The 15,492-nt window shown below is 40.0% G+C and overlaps 1 non-coding gene across 1 annotated transcript; it reads right to left on the bottom strand.

The window, feature by feature from the left end:
* Nucleotides 1-14,718: 14,718 nt before the first annotated feature.
* Nucleotides 14,719-14,837, bottom strand: LOC145412253 (5S ribosomal RNA). The gene has a single exon (XR_013899545.1). It is a non-coding gene; the product is annotated as a 5S ribosomal RNA (ribosomal RNA).
* Between the last annotated feature and the right edge of the window lie 655 nt (nucleotides 14,838-15,492).

The following is a 15,492-nucleotide window of genomic DNA, read 5'->3' as shown; positions in this document are numbered from 1 at the left end:
AAAGGATGATGAAATCATAGGCTACGTAACAATATATATAAATATATATATATATATATATATATATATATATATATATATATATATATATATATATATATATATATATATATATATATATATATATATATATTGTTACATAGCCTATGATTTCATCATCCTTTGTGTAATTCTAACGTACAGTATGCTGCATGTTTGATCACGAGCGTGTTCTACCTCACTCCCCCCCCCTCCTTCCTTATAGTAAAGTCGTTCTTTCTGTTGTTCAGAGCAGGATTGTCAACTCTTTGTCCCCATGGCTTCATTTGCGCGTCCTTCTTACAAGTTGTATCAAGCTCTGCCGGCCCCTATATAATGAGCTCAGTCTCTGCATTAAGGGCCACTTAGATCTACTCATCATTTTGCTCACATCTCTGTCCTCCCCTGTACAGTTGTTATTATTGTGAGTGCTCAGGAAGTCTCCAACCATCTAGCAGCTGTGTAATTTGAGTATAAGTGTTATTGCATTTTTTCTTGTACTGTGTAGCATAAGGTGTTAATTCTTAGGCCTGGTAAGGTTTTTGTGATTAATGTAAGTTTTCATGTCAGCCATTGTTCATAAAATTTCGTATCTGTAATAATATATCTTGCATTCACTGAGTATTATCTGGTATTTTCATTTTATCAGGGCTGACTTAGATAAATTTACTCATGCTAATTTCGTGTTAATAGAGGCTGTTGCAGTTAACCATATATTTAACCTGTTTTTTGCCATTACATTATCCTTATGAGTCCTGAATGTTTTGTTGTTATTTTGAGCATTAAACTTTAACTTGTAATTTTACCTAACTCTTTTGTTTTGAACCTGGAACTTTACGGGACAGTAGTGATTTTTAGTATTCCCACTTAAAATGTACATTATCTTTCTCTGTTCCGTAACATAAATTTGGCGACCTCTTATCAGGATGTTCAGGATATTATCATAAGTATATTGCTTGATATTTTGTGACTGTGATTTATTCATGATGTCTACTATTACTACGCTTGATGAAGCCAAAGATTTTTTGTCAAATGTGCAAACAGTGTGTGATGTAGAAAACAGAACAAAGAATGAATTTAAGCTTGTTGCTCAACAATTGGGAATTGCTGTTCACTCTCATCATTCTAAAGATCAAATTGTTTACATGATTAATGAAAGCTTGTTTAATGTAACTCCTCCAAATGAGGAAACGCAGATTGAATTAGCTAAGTTACAGCTAGCCCTGCAGGAGGCTTGTGCTAAGGAGGCTGAATTTCAGGCAAAAGCTAAGGAGGCTGAGGCACAAGTTGAAATTGCTAGGATTCAGGCAGACCATGAGTATCGCATGAAACAAGGTGGAACTGGATCATCTAGCTCTGATGATTTTGATGTGGCTGAAAATGTTAAACTTGTCCCTCCTTTTAATGAATCCGATTAAACAAAGTATTTTCAGTTGTTTGAGAGGGTAGCTACAGGTTTTAATTGGCCTAAAAAGTATTGGCCAGTACTTCTTCAAACTGTTCTCACCGGTAAAGCTCAAGTAACTTATGCATCTTTGTCTCAGGATCAATCTGATAATTATGATGTAGTTAAGAGCTTGATTCTTAAGGCCTATGAGCTTGTTCCTGAAGCCTATAGAGTAAAATTTAGGACAACTTATAAGCAAGATAAGCAATCCCATGTTGAGTATGCAAAAATCAAAGAAGATCTGTTAGAGCAGTGGTTAAATTCTAAGAATGTGGATTCTGATTTTGGTAAATTTAAGCAGATGATTTTGCTGGAGGACTTCAAGAGGTGTGTTAATAAAGATGTAAGCCTATATCTTGATGAGCAAAGAATAGATAATTTGTCTGATGCTGCAGTTTTAGCTGATGAATATGTTCTCACCCACAAGAGATATTCTAGAGAAAAAAGGAAAGCTGAGAGTAAGTACGTTGCCTCTACTCAGAGTACAGGTAACAGGAAAGAGAATAAAGATGATGTTTCTCAGGAAGTAAATATCAGCTCCACCTCTAGATTTCAGAAAAGTAAATGTACTTATTGTAGTAAGCTTGGTCATACTACGGAGAGATGTTTCAGGAGACAGCGTGATGTGAACAAAAAGGAGTCTTTAAATATTCAGTCAATTGGTCTAGTGTCCACTCTTGAGAGTTCCCAGAATTCTTTAACTGAGTTAACTGAACCTGCTTTGAGGGATAACTTAAATTCTCATGATGGAGCTCCTCTTTTGAGCAGTGACGTGGGTGACACTCTCAAGAGTTCATGTGCTAATTTCCTGTCTGATGGTTTTGTCAGTGCTCTGGACAGTAATGACAGGAAATCAGTTAAAATATATCGTGATACAGGTGCATGCCAATCCCTTATGCTGACCAGTGTTCTAGGCTCTAATGTTAATTCCTCTGATGAAACTGTAATCTAACAAGGTGTAGGGAATAATTACTTCTCTGTCCCTCTGTGCAGAGTGAATTTAGAGTCTGGTTTTGTTAATGGTTCCGTTTTGGTTGGGTTGGTTGAGACACTTCCAATGTCAGGTGTAACTTTCTTACTTGGAAATGATATTGGTGGAAGTCAAGTGTGTCCAGCTCCTCAGTTGTCTAGTGAGCCAGTGGCTGCGACCCAGGATTGTGATGTCCCTGATGTGTTCCCTGCATGTGCTGTCACTTGGGCTAAGTCTAAAGTTACTGGTGACTTAGAGGATAATGATGATGATGATGTTATCCTAGCTGACACTTTTCTTGCTAATTTGGACCACTCACCAGATGAGGCAGTACCCCGTAGTCTTGATAATTTGTCTCGTCAAGAGTTGGTTGAGTTGCAGGTTGCTGACCCTGAGTTGAAAGGTCTAGCTAACTCTGCTTGCAGTGAGGAAGGGTCAGCTGCTGCTTCTACTTGTTATTATATAAAGTCAGGAGTACTTATAAGGAAGTGGAGACCCCCAGCAGCATCAGCCGACTGTGAATGGGAGGTTGTACATCAAGTTGTCATCCCTCCTGTTTGTAGGCAGGATATCATTAGAGTGGCTCATGATTCCAGTTTGGCAGGACACCTTGGAGTGAGGAAGACTGTGGCACGCATTTTGAAACATTTCTACTGGCCAGGTATCTTCAGGGATGTTTCCTGGTATTGTAAGTCTTGTCACACCTGTCAAGTTGTGGGGAAGTGTAATCAGACCGAAAAGGTTGCACCTCTAGTTCCCATTCCTCCTTTTGAGGCGCCTTTAACCCTTGTGTTGGTGGATATTGTGGGCCCTCTTCCTAAGACTTCTTCAGGATTTTCTTATGTGTTGACCCTGATTGATATGGCTACTCGTTATCCTGAAGCCATTCCACTTAGAAATATCTCAGCAAAGAACGTGGTTAAGGAAATGCTAGGGTTCTTCACAAAGTTTGGTCTGCCCAAGGAGGTACAGTCCGACCGGGGAAGTAATTTCATGTCAAATGTTTTGAAGCAGTCTCTGAAAGAGTTGGGCATCACCCAGATCACGTCTTCAGCTTACCATCCCCAGACCCAAGGAGCGTTGGAGAGATATCATCAAACACTCAAATCGATGCCAAGAAATACTGTTTGGAACATCAGAAAGACTGGGATAAAGGTCTTCCATTTGTTGTATTTGCCGCAAGAGAATCTGCAAATGAATCACTGGGCTTCTCACCTTTTGAACTACTGTTTGGCCATGAAGTAAGAGGACCCCTTAAGCTACTCAAGGAATGCTGGCTGTCGGAGGAAGATGACGTCAACCTGCTGGAGTATGTGATGAAGTTCAAAGAACGGCTGTCCACTGCTTTACAGCTGGCGAGAGAGAATTTAGGAGCTGCTCAGGAGAAGATGAAGACTTGGTATGATAAGAAGTCCAGGTTACGCCACTTTCAGCCAGGAGATCAGGTTTTGATTCTGCTACCAGTGCATGGGCAACCTCTTCAAGCCAAGTTTAGTGGTCCTTAATTCGTGGAGAAGAAACTCAGTGATGTCAACTATGTCATCGCCACACCAGATCGTAGAAAGAAGAAGCAACTTTGTCACATCAACATGCTAAAGTTATAACACAGGCACGACGGAAATAATCCAGTCTGCACTGTAGCTGTTCCATCCGAGTCTGCAAGTGAAGTTCTCCCATGCAGCATGAGCCTGAGTGATAGTTTGGGGAAGAATCCTGATATCATGAATGATCTCCAGACTAAGCTTTCTCATCTAGCTCCCGAGGAAAGACAGGAGTTTTCGGCATTACTGCAGGAGTACCCGCAAGTGTTCCGTGCTACTCCAGGAAGAACCACTGTGTTGATGCATGATGTCGGTGTTGGAGACGCAAAGCCAATTAAACTGCCTCCTTACCGTGTGAACCCAGTGAAAGTTCCTCTCATCCAGAAGGAGCTTGGCTACCTGTTGGACCACAAGATGATTGAGCCCTGTCAGAGCGAGTGGAGTTCTCCTGTCACTCTAGTCCCTTAGCCAGGTGGGTCACAGCAGCTTTGCATCGACTACAGACGTGTTAATCAGATAACCAAAACAGACACTTACCCTCTCCCTCGCGTGGAAGATTGCATAGACAAGATCGGAAAGGCTAGGTACGTAAGTAAGTTTGATTTGTTAAAGGGATACTGGCAAGTACCTATGACTGAACGTGCTAGGGAGATCTCATGTTTTGTAACACTAGGAAAGACTTTTGCATGTTCTGTAATGCCATATGGTATGAAGAATGCACCAGCCACATTTCAGAAGCTCATGAATGTTGTAACAGAGGGTTTGGCAGGGTGTGTTGTTTATATTGATGATGTATTAATCTTCAGTGACAACTGGAAAGATCACCTATGCCATGGCAGTAAATTTCTTGAGCATTTGGTTCAGGCTAATCATGTAGCTAATTTGTCAAAGTGTGAGTTCGGTCAAGCTAAAGTTCAGTACCTTGGGTACGTAATTGGTGATGGACATGTTGCACCACCAGGAGCTAAGGTTCAGGTTATAAGTGATCTTCCCAGACCTAAAAGTAGGAAAGAGCTACAAAGATTTTTGGGAATGGTAGGTTATTACAGGAGATTTGTTCTTAACTTTTCAATTATTGTATCACCACTTACAGACCTACTGAAAAAGGGAGTTGAATTTGTCTGAACCGATAACTGTGAATCCTCTTTCAACAAACTTAAAGCTATTCTATTAAGTCAGCCAGTGCTCGCTACTCCAAATTTTGCTAAGCCTTTTAAGATGGCTGTTGATGCAAGTGATACAGGAGCTGGGGCTGTTTTGCTGCAAGAGGATGATCAGGGTATTGAACACCCTGTATCTTATTACAGTAAGAAGTTCACTCCACCTCAAAAGAACTACTCAACTATTGAGAAAGAGCTTTTGGCCTTGATTTTGGGTTTACAGCATTTTTCATTTTATTTGTGTTCTGGTTTTTACCCCATAGTCATTTATACCGATCATAACCCACTGAAATTCCTTAGTAAGTTTAAAGATAAAAATCAGAGATTGACAAGATGGAGTCTACTTCTTCAGGAGTATTCATTAGACATACAACATGTCAAGGGGAAAGAAAATGTTATTGCAGATTGCTTATCTAGACTTTAGACAGATTGTTTTAGAGTAATAAGAAATTTCCTTTGTTAATTTCTTTTTCTTTGTGGGGAGGTGTTACATAGCCTATGATTTCATCATCCTTTGTGTAATTTTAACGTACAGTATGCTGCATGTTTGATCACGAGCGTGTTCTACTTCACTCCCCCCCTCCTCCCTTATAGTAGAGTAAGTCGTTCTCTCTGTTGTTCAGTGCAGGATTGTCAACTCTTTGTCCCCATGGCTTCATTTGCGCGTCCTTCTTACAAGTTGTATCAAGCTCAGCCGGCCCCTATATAATGAGCTCAGTCTCTGCATTAAGGGCCACTTAGATCTACTCCTCATTTTGCTCACATCTCTGTCCTCCCCTGTACAGTTGTTATTATTGTGAGTGCTCAGGAATTCTCCAACCATCCAGCAGCTGTGTAATTTGAGTATATGTGTTTTTGCATTTTTTCTTGTACTGTGTAGCATAAGGTGTTAATTCTTAGGCCTTGTAAGGTTTTTGTGATTAATGTAAAGTTTCATGTCAGCCATTGTTCATAAAATTTCGTATCTGGAATAATATATATTTCATTCACTGAGTATTATCTGGTAATTTCAGTTTATCAGGGCTGACTTAGATAAATTTACTCATGCTAATTTCGTGTTAATAGAGGCTATTGCAGTTAACCATATATTTAACCTGTTTTTTGCCATTACATTATCCTTATGAGTCCTGAATGTTTTGTTGTTAGTTTGAACATTAAACTTTAACTTGTAATTTTACCTAACTCTTTTGTTTTGAACCTGGAACTTTACGGGACAGTAGTGATTTTTAGTATTCTCACTTAAAGTGTACATTATCTTTCTCTGTTCCGTAACAATATATATACACACACACACATACATACATGCAGAAGCTTCGCTTCAGCAAAGAGGTATGTATTTAAACTGACCACAGGAGAAATGATAATTGTGACAGCACTTCCTTTATTACATCTTCAGAGTGACTGTCTGAAGTTGTTATACAAGAGAGCACTTACTCTCTCTACGTTAATTTCTCCTGTGGCCAATTTGTACACACACACACACACACACACACACACACACACACACACACACACACACACACACACAGACGCGCGCGCGCGCGCGTTCTCACTTGAACTTTCACCAGATATTCGTGGTTAATATAAAAAACACTAGGCTTAGCAAGGATCCCCAGATGACCCACTGTGCTTCAAAGCACTTTCGAGTGGAGGTCTATCATTGTAAATAATGTCACTAAGTAAATTGTAAACTATGACTGTGCTTTGCCCAGGGCACATCCACCACCTTCCCTCCCCTTAATTTTCCTTTCCCTGCTCTTCCTCGATATTGACCTTGTCTCCTCCTCGCTGATTTTCTACGTCTTTCTTTTCTCTCTTTCATTTTCCGTCATTTTTTCAGCAACCCAGCTTTCCCTCATTCCCCTCACTCCTCTTTACTTTTTCCTTACATTTTCCTCTCAGTTTTATCCCTTCCCTCACCATTTCAGTCCCCTCCTCCCCGCTTCACTCATCAAAAAGGCCAACTAACTTTTGAGTGAAATTACCCAGGGGAATGCTTAATTACTGAAGAGGGAGTTCACCTGGGGGCAGTACTGGGGGTGGCTATGGTGGTGATGGCCGTGTGTTGGTTATGGCGGTGTGTTATGGGATGTGGTAATGGTGTGCTTGTTATTATGGTCGTGTGTTGGTTATGGCTGTGCGTTATGGGATGTGGTGGAGGTGTGCTTATTACGAGCGAGGGCAAAGCCCTCGCGAGTCTCTCATCATGTAGCGGCATTTTCTCACAAATGAGCGGCCCAACCCGGCCCGACCGTAACGCTTTTGAGAAGCTTACATCTCAGCCATGACAGGTCCGATCACTGCGTGGTTTGCACCATATGATAGCTCCATTCTTTAAGATTTGTTTATGAAAGGTTTCATCACACCCAGGCAGTGCACGTGGCACGTGACACGCGTCAAGTGCAGCGTGTCAAAAATCTTTAAAAGAGGGCCACAGGCCAGACAGTTTGTAGTAAAGGCATGAAACTTGGTATGTAGATAGCCATCAATGTATTGAAGGCATCCTCGGGGTGTAAACTTGGTAGGTAGATAGCCATCAATGTACTGTAGACATCCTCGAGGTGTAAGACCACAGTTCATTGCCTTCAGATATACATGGCCTCGCACGTACCTTGACCGACAAAGGCGTTTTATTGGTTATTATGGCTGTGTGTTTGTTGTGGTGGTGTGTTATGGGCTGTGGTGGTGCTGTGCTTGCTATTAATGTCGCAGTAAGTTCCAGGTGCGGTTATTACTTTCTGTTTGTTGGTGGTTTACGTGGTGGTGCTTGTAGAAGGAGAGGTCATTTCAACTATGGTAATGGAGTGCTACTGATGGCTGCAGTTACTGTTGTGTGGTGTAGGTAAACATGATAGTCGTTACTCTAATGTATATGTAATTATGATCTCAAGGAAATCAGGACCTCACTACGGCACACACTGAGTACTGAGAAAACCCATGATGGTAAAGCTGGTACGGAGGAACGTTGGCTGTGGCTGAGGAAGGTGCTGCCGGGGGTGCCCTGTCGGTCAGACCCCCATCATAGTACCAATCCAACCCACGCCACGCCACAATTAACCTCTGTCATGAGATGCCCAGTGAGAAAAAAAAAAATAGTGCAAAAAAATGAACATGACTTGCCACAACATGATAATTAAAAGATTTGGATAATAAACAATGCATTCATAATTACAAGGCCATTAGGTAAAAAAAAAAAAAAAAAAAAAAAAACAGTAAAGGTAAATTAGTTTCGACACTGCTTTGATGTAGGAATTTTGTAACGAGTGTGTTCACGGGTTGTATGATTAATGGCTTCTACGAGTCCTTTAAATTTAAAAGTCGTCTTCGTTCATCCTGTTCTACATGTCAGCTTTGAAGATGGTACAGCCGAGGAAAGTTCTGCCATATACACCTGCCTGCCAGTTCAGACCTTTATGCGTGAGACAATCACTAGTGAAGCAGTAGCCAGACACTCAAATTTCTGTTACTATTGTGTGGGAGGGGAGAGGTTAAGGGAGGAGGAAGGCTGGGGGAGCTGATAGTTCTCAGCGCTCTTTGGCGCTGATAATTCCTACCCCTCCCTCTTCCATCACCATCCTAAACACAATTACCAGATAGACAATTGTTGGCTACTGCTTCGCTACCACTTGTCTCACATTTACTATTTCGAAGTGGTGAGAGACTGTATAACGCAGAACTTTCCTTGGATGTACAGTCGGCAAGATTTCCAACTGGACCACCTGGTTGCGGGATTTGGCTAACGTGGCAGCAGCGCGCGCCCGTGTGTGTGTGTGTGTGTGTGTGTGTGTGTGTGTGTGTGTGTGTGTGTGCCCGACATTTTTTCGGATCGCTAAGCTTCATCCTCCGAATTATATTATGTGGCCATTGTATTATGCTATGATATAGGCTAATAAATATTATGTGATTGAGATAATGGGCTGTGCACTATACTATTTGTAGTCTGAATTATATAAAATAATTCCCTTGCCTTGCAGCGTGAACCACGATACAGGTTGAGTTGTGGTTCAGAAACAGAGGGCAAGTTCACCCAGAAATGGCGCGATGTAGGGGGAAGGGGGGAGTATGGGAGTAAGCAGCCAATAGTTATATATTCTTAGTCATTACAGTATAGTTATCAACGTGTCAATGTTATCCTGTGCCCTGATTGATGATAAACCTATTTACTTTTATTATCTTTATATAGACCCGATTACACACTAGGATACCCCCTCCCTAGTTAGCGGAAAACATGCCCTGCTCCACCGCCTCGACTCTCTCTCTCTCTCTCTCAACCTCATCAGCTGGCTATCAGTAGACACACACACACACACACACACACACACACACACACACACACTTTATCAGTTTGTGCTAATGCGTAATGACGTTGCATTTAGTATGTTTACCTAAAATTTAATACTGTGTCAAAATACAAGTGCAATACATAACCACTTCACATGGCGGATTACGTTAACCAGTAATCAATACTTATTTGCATAGTTTATGTTTCAGTAATAGTCATGGGGTAACCAGACCCACACTGATATTTTCGTTCATGCTAAAGGTAATCGTGTGTTCTGTGGCGGATACCAGTTAGTGGGGAGGTGGCCGCTGACACCTCCAATCCTCATAGCTATGGTGGTGGGTTGTAGTGTCACTGCAGAGGTTCCTGTTCCTCCAGTTATGTCAATAATTAAACTTAACATACTGATGAACAGCCATTTCTTATGAAAAATACAAACAGCCTATTTGGAACTATGAAGCATATTGTGGGAGCTTTCCAGCTCTCACGCACCAGTCACAGTCTTGGTCCTTTGTTTCAGTATTGCCAGCCTGACAGTGTGCAGTGTTAATGAACATGCTATTAACATTAGTTCTACATGCTTATTTACATTTAGAACAACAGAATTCAAAGCAGGATTTCATTCAGTACACAGAATGCCAAATACAGCATCTGTGTGTGCGTGTGGCTGTGGGACAATACGTATGGTGGGGGTGGAGGGAGTATAGTATGAAATTTGTCATAATGGTAACATGGGTGTGTGCATACGTGGCTAAGGACGTCCACGACCGATATGTAATCTTTGCCTTTAACACTTGATGACACACACTTTAGTATTTAATTAGGTTCTATTTATAAGTCTGTAGCATGTTACATTATTATATTATTATGATTATGTTTTGGGGGCGAAACCTGAAACACCATATAAAGACAAACACTGAAGTATTATAAAACTGTGATATGGAATCCATATTTTATGAATAACTATTTCTTGCAGGAGAAAAAAATGTTATTTTAATGTTCATTATAAGATTACAGTGTAGGAGCATCTGTTTTTAATGGTAGCTTACCGGATTCCAAGCGACCAGTTTATTAAGTTATACTAGAGCATAGATTTATGCAATATATATACAGTGGACTTTCACGTAAACTACTTCGAAAAGGCAGCAAGTTCAGTGTTTAATAGGATACGAAGTTCACGTATTTTTTGATGTGGTTATAAATCCAGCTGTCCTTTACTGGCCAATGTAATTCGTTATAAAATGAGAGTGGTCAAGTGTAAAACCAATACCCTATGCAGCATAGTAGTTTGAAAATGATCACTGATAATAATTTATGATTACTGTATGACCCTCCCGAATGACCACACCCAGAATCTTTGTTTTATTTTTTTTAATGTTGGGCCACTTGGAACAGATATGAGTAAATGACACGATAGCCCACGTGTTTTTATTGAATATAACCCAGCCAGTATGAAGTTTCTTGATTAATGTGATACGTGGGTGTATGGTTATCAGGTAAAAGTGAGAACTTACACACACACACACACACACACACACACAGAATATATATATATATATATATATATATATATATATATATATATATATATATATTGATATATTGATATATATATATATATATATATATATATATATATATATATAGATAGATAGATAAATAGATTGATAGATATATCTATATCTATATCTCTCTCTCTCTATATATATATATATATCTATATATATATATATATATATATAATATATATATATATATATATATATATATATATATATATATATATATATATATATATATATATATATATATATATATATATTTGGTGGTGAATTGTAAGAATTATGGTAAACAGACAGGTTGAGGAAAAACTGGAGAGTGTGGAAGAGCAGTAGGTAGATAAAGGCCAGAGTATAGAGAAGCGTTGATAGTCTTCTTCATATGACTGTTACCAGGAATTTTGTATTCATAAAATTTAATGACAGAGAAAAGATTTCTGCAGGCGACAGTATTCTAATGCATATGTATAAATTTACTGACGATATTTTTAACGACCATATTTTTATACTGTATCACTAAAGTTTTAATATTATTAAAAAAACATTTAGGGATCAACTGATATTCATAGCAATAATACGTCTAGATGAACGCATATTACCAAACACTTGCACCACTGTTCATTAAGCCTTACGATCCTCATAAAATAAACCAAATAGTGGATAATGAACCTTAACATGAAAAATGGTGGTTTTTCCCAAAGCGTCAAAGATATTAGAAATGAAACTATATGAGCGATGTATGAATATTCTTTTCACGTGTAGTTACGACCGTAGGAACATCTTCGAGAAGGCCAGAAGTGGACACGTCACCTGCAATGTCTGGGGGTGAGTGTGCATCCATGGTATGGGTGACGTCACCAGGATAGAAGGGAGTTTCACTGCTAAAAAATACATTGAAATTTTGCAGGATTTTTTCCTCCCCTCAGTTCAGGAGCGGAATTATCCGTTTCCTCCCGGCCCTATAATTTTTGTTCAGGACCGCTGCCCCATCCACACGGCGAGAAGAGTCTCGGAATGGTTTGCAGGTCGAGAGGACTTGCAGCTGCTCGACTGGCTCAGTAAGGAAGCAGACATGAACCCCATCGAAAATGTATGGGGGATTATAGTTAACTGTTGGGAGCCTGAGAGTGAACTGGCCCACAATCACGCCTAGTGGGAACAGTTCAGAAGCCAGAAACAGCTCATACGGACCATGTCGCCTCTATGCAAACAGACTGAGAGAGGTGATCGAGAAGGAGGGTGGGTTACTTCCTACTAATGAATGAGTTCCATACAAATCTTTTTTTTTTTTATTATTTTTTTTTTTTTTATTATTATCCTCTGATTATAATGGATATTATTCCATGCAGTATAACAATCTAACAGTAACTTTAATAACTTACCATAACTTACCTGACAATATAACTGATACGACACTCTTATACATTTTGCTCACTGACATGATTTTTATTACGAGAACTTATACAGGAATTAGTGACGTTTATGTGCATTTCTTAACGCAACTTTCATGTTACAATTGCAGTTTTTTTTTCCATTAAAATATGAAGCTTTCTTGACTGGCACAATCACAACTCTCTAGACATTTTGCCAACTTGCTAGACATCTTGCCACCTGTTCACATGCCTAAGGTGCTGTTTTCCAGTCGTGATAAAGATTTTTAAAAATTACTCAGGAATAAGTTGGTCAGTGTGTGATCAATAACAAATACGGGTAAACTACTAACAACTGCACTTGCTGTCTGCTCGATGTAGTTTTAAGTGAACGTCCACAATGATATCACTTATAATACAATACATAACATAACTCAAAGCTAGAGTATAACGTAACATACTGATCAAAGGAAATCCGATAATCTAAGCTTAAGAATCGCTGCACCTACAACGTATTTAAACAGATGTTATAATACGGTAATATTTCTTCCTGAAATATTGTTATTCATGTATTTTGCCACACATAATGCATTTTTTTGTATATACATTTCAGTGTTTGTCTTCATATGCTGTTTCAGGTTTCACCCCCAAAACATAATCATAATAATATAATAATGTAACATGCTACAAATTTATAAACAGAACCTAAATAAATACTGAAGTGTGTGTCATCAAGTGTTAAAGGCAAAGATTACATATCAGTCTTGGACGTCCTTAGCCAAGTATGCACACACCCATATTACCATTATGACACACATTTCATACTCACTCCACTCCTCCTACCCCCACCATACGTATTGTCCCACAGCCACACGCACACACAGATGCTGTATTTGGCATTCTGTGTACTGAATGAAATCCTGCTTTGAATTCTGTTGTTCTAAATGTAAATAAGCATGTAGAACTAATGTTAATAGCATGTTCATTAACACTGCACACTGTCAGGCTGGCAATACTGAAACAAAGGACCAAGACTGTGACTGGTGCGTGAGAGCTGGAAAGCTCCCACAATATGCTTCATAGTTCCATATAGGCTGTTTGTATATTTCATAAGAAATGGCTGTTCATCAGTATGTTAAGTTTAATTATTGACATAACTGGAGGAACAGGAACCTCTGCAGTGACACAACAACCCACCACCATAGCTATGAGGATTGGAGGTGTCAGCGGCCACCTCCCCACTAACTGGTATCCGCCACAGAACACACGATTACCTTTAGCATGAACGAAAATATCAGTGTGGGTCTGGTTACCCCATGACTATTACTGAAACATAAACTATGCAAATAAGTATTGATTACTGGTTAACGTAATCCGCCATGTGAAGTGGTTATGTATTGCACTTGTATTTTGACACAGTATTAAATTTTAGGTAAACATACTAAATGCAACGTCATTACGCATTAGCACAAACTGATAAAGTGTGTGTGTGTGTGTGTGTGTGTGTGTGTGTGTGTGTGTGTGTGTCTACTGATAGCCAGCTGAGGAGTTTGAGAGAGAGAGAGAGAGAGAGAGAGAGAGAGAGAGAGAGAGTCGAGGCGGTGGAGCAGGGCATGTTTTCCGCTAACTAGGGAGGGGGTATCCTAGTGTGTAATCGGGTCTATATAAAGATAATAAAAGTAAATAGGTTTATCATCAATCAGGGCACAGGATAACATTGACACGTTGATAACTATACTGTAATGACTAAGAATATATAACTATTGGCTGCTTACTCCCATACTCCCCCCTTCCCCCTACATCGCGCCATTTCTGGGTGAACTTGCCCTCTGTTTCTGAACCACAACTCAACCTGTATCGTGGTTCACGCTGCAAGGCAAGGGAATTATTTTATATAATTCAGACTACAAATAGTATAGTGCACAGCCCATTATCTCAATCACATAATATTTATTAGCCTATATCATAGCATAATACAATGGCCACATAATATAATTCGGAGGATGAAGCTTAGCGATCCGAAAAAATGTCGGGCACACACACACACACACACACGGGCGCGCTGTTGCCACATTAGCCAAATCCCGCAACCAGGTGGTCCAGTCGGAAATCTTGCCGACTGTACGTGTTGTTACCGAAGCCTTTACCAGATAAATTAAGATGGTAGATGTTTATTCAAGCCCTGATATTCCTATTCAGAATATATATATATATATATATATATATACCTGTATATATATATATTTTTTTTTTTTTCATTCATTCATTGCCAGACGCCATGTATCCCACACGGGGTGGCCAAGGGCTTAGAGTTAATTGTTTTACAGGGAGGGGCACTATTCCTCCACCAACCCCACTTGACCCGTAGGGATGCCAACAGCATCTGGTGTTCCCAGGCGGTCACCCATCCAAGTACTAACCAGACCCAACGTTGCTTAACTTCGCTGATCAGACGGGAAGCGGTGTACTCAACGTGGTATGGCTGTTTATATATATATATATATATATATATATATATATATATATATATATATATATAATTTGCCCCATTCATTTCCTATTCCCTCCTCCCACGCCAATTTACTTCCACGCACCCCCGTCCCTCGGCGGCCTGAGGTGTGTGATGAAGGGTTGGCCGGCGGGAACTTGGGTAACTTTTCTCATCAATACCAAGTTTAATTATTCGTCCACGGGGGCAGCTCAGCGGGGCAGGTTTACAGCAGCCAACTTTCCTTTCATACAACCCACATCTCCCACACACTCCACATCTCACAAACAGGATTATCCCCCCACTGCCAGAAACCATTAAATCATCCGTTTGTATCTGAGTTGGAAGTGAAGCGGTGGGGAGCTGAGAGAGAGAGAGAGAGAGAGAGAGAGAGAGAGAGAGAGAGAGAGAGAGTGAGTGTGTGTGTTGCTCAGCACAAAGGGCTCAACATCGACCGGTGGTGGCAACAAAGGCTAAGGCACCTTTCAATAATGAGAGGCAATTACTGCTCCCACTGTCTGTGCCACATATCGTTGTTTTAAGCTCACTAAAGTCTTTTCAAAGCATACGCTGATCTCACTCACAAATTACCATCTACGGGGAATGTCCTGCATTGACCTCTGCTAAGCTCTCTACGTTCTCTTCAAAGCTTTCTAG

The sequence above is a fragment of the Coenobita brevimanus genome, chromosome 11, assembly GCF_032717465.1.
Source record: "Coenobita brevimanus isolate Jiangsu-jjx chromosome 11, ASM3271746v2, whole genome shotgun sequence".
In the NCBI taxonomy this organism is placed as follows: domain Eukaryota; kingdom Metazoa; phylum Arthropoda; class Malacostraca; order Decapoda; family Coenobitidae; genus Coenobita; species Coenobita brevimanus.
Note: the sequence above shows the minus strand (reverse complement) of the source record. Positions and strands in the feature narration are given on the sequence as shown.